The 5,423-nt window shown below is 36.9% G+C and overlaps 1 pseudogene; it reads right to left on the reverse strand.

Moving 5' to 3' along the window:
* Positions 1–982: 982 nt before the first annotated feature.
* Positions 983–2,289, reverse strand: LOC124943288 (annotated as a pseudogene).
* Between the last annotated feature and the right edge of the window lie 3,134 nt (positions 2,290–5,423).

Here is a 5,423-nt window from a genome sequence, read left to right on the forward strand (position 1 = left end):
AACACATGAACAACATATTACAGTAATACATGACAACATATTTAATAAAATGCAGGAAGACATATTGGATAAAACACATTAAAACGAAAAAAAATATAGTTTAAAACACAGAACAACATATTACAATAACACAAATGACATCAGAATATTAACATTTAGAGCAACTTCAATATTTACACGGGACAACATAGTTTAAGACACGGGACATCATAGTTTAAGACACGGGACAACATAGAACAAAACAGAGGACAACACAAGCCAACAAAAATATTATCAGTTTTATACAGGTTCTTGAAAATAATAAAAATATTAACAATTTTATACAGGTTCTAGCTACACATTGTTTCCTACACATAACAATCACATAACAACAGAAAAACGTGAATCCAAGAAACAAACAGAAGAACAATAAAACGTAGAAAAAAGTAAGCTATGATGGCAGAGAAGATATACCATTAGAAGAAGAAGCTAATCGGACAGTCGGACAGTGACGAAGACGAATCTAAACAAAACGCAAGGAGAAGACGACGAGGATGAAGACGAAACTAAAGAACGGAAGGACGACGAGGATGAAGACGCAAGAACAGTAAGAAGTAAAACGACGAGGATGAAGACGAATCTAAAGAATGTAAGGAGAAGAAGCTAAACGGCGCAGATGAAGACGAATCTAAAGAATGGAAGGAGAAGATGATAAACAGCGTGCCGAGGGTGAAGAAAATGGAAGAAGAAGAATAAGGAGGGTTTTGTTTGATGAGCGGGAAATGATCTGAGGGTTTGCTAGAGAGGAGATGTAATTTTTTTCTCTTTCCTCCGTGGCATGCCAGGTGGCTTCGCTCCCCATTTTGTCCCCCAATTCGTTCCCTAAATCATTTCCATTTTTTTATTCAGGAGGGATGGGCTCACCTAAGCTCACACCTATATACGTCCCTGTTACACACCAATAAACACACTAACTTCTTCTATTCAAAAGCTTGAATCTAGATTATCTCCCTTGGAAGTTGAGGAACTTAATTCCATACACAAAAACAAATAAGAACATTAACACCCAACCGACATGGCCCATTGCAACCGGCACAAGGAAGTCATACTTGAACCCGAGCATCTTGTCTAGGTAGTCTTTCACAGACATCACACCAATTTTCGGTATTTGAATTTGAGTTTCCAAATCCCCGAGTTGAGACGTTAGAAGGCCATAAATCGTCCATGCAATTGGAGAAGTCTAATAATACCATCGCCACCAAATGGGTATTTGCTGCGCATGCCCCAAATAAAACAAATACATTACAACAAGAAAATTGATTTGATGAAATATGAAACTAATCTACGAAACTAATGCACTTACTGATCGAGTAAACCGAAGAATAGATTCCAAAAGCTAAGGAAAAAAGACATGGCAATGGAAGCTATTTGAATGTTTGGTGTTAGCGCTACAACCATCATGCCATAAAGCGTCAAATAAGTGAAGGACATGAACACGAAGTAGTAGAACCACAAGAACTTGGTCGCACTCAATGGGAATCAAATCATCGTGTACAAGATCAAACTATATAGAAACGTTTGTATCATCACATAAATCGTCTCAATAGCCACCTACATAAAACAAAACACATATTCATGATCAATTAAGACCCGACTTTCACATGAGAGCTTTTTTGAATTTATTTTTACCTGAGCAAATGCATAAGGTAGTGCAGAGTACATCCCAACTGCTTTCTTGCGATAGAAAACAATTCTTTCTATCGCGACAATTGGTTGAACGGTGCAAGTGTTGGTTGAACGGTGCAAGGAAAAAAGACATGGAAATGGAAGCTATTTGAATGTTTGGTGTTAGCGCTACAACCATCATGCCATAAAGCGTCAAATAAATGAAGGACATGAACACGAAGTAGTAGAACCACAAGAACTTGGTCGCACTCAATGGGAATCCAATCATTGTGTACAAGATCAAACTATATAGGAACGTTTGTATCATCACATAAATCGTCTCAATAGCCACCTACATAAAACAAAACGCATATTCATGATCAATTAAGACCCGACTTTCACATCAATCGAACACCCGACCTTCAGATCTTCAGTCTGACGCTCTCCTAACTAAGCTATCCCCGCTTATTAATAATCATTAAATTCGTTTTACATAATGCGTGGTATGCAATTGAATTGCAATTAAATCCACGCCCCACTCGTGACCCACCCACGCCCAAGCCCACGCCCCGCCCAAGCCCAAGCCCACACCCAAGCCCAAGCCCACGCCCCATGCCCCACCCACGCCCCTCGCACAACCCCCATACCCTATTCACAAACCATTCAGATTAAACTACATTTCTCGGATCAAATCATTTCAAACCAAAACAATAGAACTAACTAAGCATTTCAACCCTAAACCCTAACTAAAGCCTAAATCCTAAACTAAAACCCTAAAACCATAAAACTAATACTCAACATGTAAAAAACGGAAAAATCATTGGGGAGTAGAACTAACTAAGCATTACTAACCTCAGTAATGTTGGGCGAACGTCGGGCTCAGCGTCTCCGTGGCTTGGCGATCGTCGGAAGTCGTCCTGTTTGTGATGCCAAGGAGCAACGGCGGCTGGTGCTAGAGCAAGGTCGCCGGGGAGGATAGGGGGACGGCGGCGGCTGTGGCTGGCTGGGGCTGGAGCAATGTCGTCGAGAAGAGATGAGGAGAAAACGGGAATGAGAAATGGGGAAAAAGGAAAAGGAAAAGGAAAAGGAAGAAGAAGAAGAAGAAGAAGAAGAAGAAGAAGAAGAAGAAGAAGAAGAAGAAAAAGAAAAAAGAAAAAAAAAGAAAAAAAAGGAAAAAGATTAGTTAGGGTAAAAAAGGAATTTTTTTTATAAAAAAAGGTTAAAAAATAAATTCGATATTTTTGAGGTTAAATATGAGAATGACCCTCTTTTGAGGATCATTTGATCAAATTTTCCAAAATAATTATTTATTTAATAATTCGTGTAATAAGGTTGTATATGATATATGAATGTTACATATTGTTTCAATTAATTAATAAATACTTGAAAAATAGGATTCTAAATGTATCTAAAACTCAGATGTTAATAAAAGTAGTGAAACTTTTTTTGGGAATTAAAGGAGAACTAGCATGACACCCCACAATCATGGTCCCCGCTTAAACTTAAAATACTTACAAATAGAATAAAATTCGTGATCTTTCAGTCACTTAAGCCAACTCTTACCAATGGGCTATCTTAGTAAAACTTGAGTTCTAAACATACTGAAATTATTAACGGAGTCACCAAGTGCATACATTTGAGTTATCAGTTAAAACAAAATATGTAGCTTTAGAAAACTTCTGACATTTGATTAAAGGGTTGTACTTGTTTTTAACTAAAATATAAAAGTTTTGGCATGCAGTCAAGAGAGAGAAACCTCTAGAGATTTCACAGCACGAACGATACGATCGGTACGATTGGCAGGATCAGCACGAACGGTACGGTATCAAGGTCACGGTTTCTCTTGTTGTGGTCACGATTTCTAGTCGCTTGTCAATTCAAGAATGTGCGCACAATTGGCATGATCGGCACAATCGATACGATCGACACGATCAACATAGTCGGCACAAACGGCACAATATCGACTCTTATAACTAGGTCGTTTATTCATCTGTAAAGCTTGATTGGAAGGTTATAGTTTCTAGTTTACCCTGTTCTGTAATAGTTAGGGTTTCTAGTGTACCATATTCTGTTATTGCTCTGTTTTGTTGTTGTGTTCTGCTATTCATCAAAATGGGAAGAAAGAAAAGCAATAAGAATAAGGAAGTCAATGAATTTGTGATGGAAGGTTTAAGGAAGGTAGCTGAGAAGAAAATTGATATGATTGATGAAGAAATAATCCAGGAAAAATAGGAATACAACAAAAGTAAGGAACCAATTGTTATTAAAAATTCTGAAAAAAGTGCTGCAGAAAAACAGGGGAAGAAAGAAAGAATTTGGAATGTTGGTTATAATGAAATAGCCAACCTGTTTGGTCTTAAAAATTAGATTACTAAAATCCTAATGCATGCTAAAGATGGTGAAATCACAATTAGTAAAAAGAAAGTTCAGCAAATAAAAGTCCAACTCAATATTCATTATCTTCAGGACTGGAATTTAATGAAGAAAACAGAATATGAGGAAATAGTTAAATGGTCAGTGATGTAATGAAGGAGCTAATGAAGGCTCCCAAAACCAAGACCTACACTATCAGTAGTAATTCAACATGGAAAGTCAACGAGGTATGGAAGAATAAAGTTGAAAAGAAATCTGAACACCATGCCTACAAAGGATAAATCTACTTGGGGGATATCCAAACAAAGGTAGAGGTAATCAACTCTCCTTTAATGCAAACAGTCTTCTAAAGTAGAGAAGAAATGTATTGAAGACTGAGAGTTTGTAGTGGTTGGAAACTTCATTTGGAAAAACAGAGTATCATTCCCAACTACCAAAAAGACTCTAATTAAACAGTGGGGAGAAAAGGAGCTTGAAAACGTTTCTGCAAATATACATGATCTCTACTTCATGCAGTTCAAAAATGACACAAATCTGAAAGAAATCTTGGAGAAATGGCATACTAACATAGGATCAAATTGCATGAAACTGGAAAAGTGGTTAGAAGAGATGAATCTACAAAGCAAACCAAAAGAAACAACCCAGATTTTGTTCAAGTTTGGAACATTCCAGCCCACATGTACAATGCTGAAGCAATTAGTCATTTTGCAGGTACAATTGGGAAACCATTATATATGGACCCAATAATTGAAGGAGGAGAGCACTTTTCATTTTCTAGAATTAGCATTGAAGTGCATCCAAGGAGTGTCCTACCAATGAAAATGGCAGTTGTTGACAGAAAAGGAAAGCACAATGTCATGGAGATCTCTTATGAATGGAAACCAAAGAGGTGTGTTGTCTGTAATACTTTCCTGCACAATAAATGTGATAAAGCTCAGAAAAACTAGAAAAGTCAGGAAGTAGAAAAGAAAAAGAAGGATACAGAGGAGGTCAAACTCAAAGATCAAATAGTTGTACAATAAAGCAAGAAGGATTTTAGAAAAAAGGAAAACAATGAAGGAAAGAAAGTAAAAGGAATCAAGGTGAAGAGAAAAGAAAATTTTCTGTAATGCGAAGGATCAGGATGGAAATGGAAGATGAACCTCAAGTTGTTGTTGAGGAAACTCAAGAGGAAGACACCCAGAATTTCAAAACTGAAATAGAGAATTCAAAAGCCGATAAAGAAGATTCCAAAACCGATGTGGAGTCTATAGTTGAAGTCGAAAATAAGGAAGACAAAAACACAGAAATTCAAGTTGAAGATAACAAAGTTAAAAGCCCTGAAATTCTCAGAAACAATTCTTTCTATCAAATCAGAACGGGCTCGTACAAAGAGAGAATTCAAAATGAGAAACAACAATACTCAT

The sequence above is a fragment of the Impatiens glandulifera genome, chromosome 6, assembly GCF_907164915.1.
Source record: "Impatiens glandulifera chromosome 6, dImpGla2.1, whole genome shotgun sequence".
Taxonomy (NCBI): domain Eukaryota; kingdom Viridiplantae; phylum Streptophyta; class Magnoliopsida; order Ericales; family Balsaminaceae; genus Impatiens; species Impatiens glandulifera.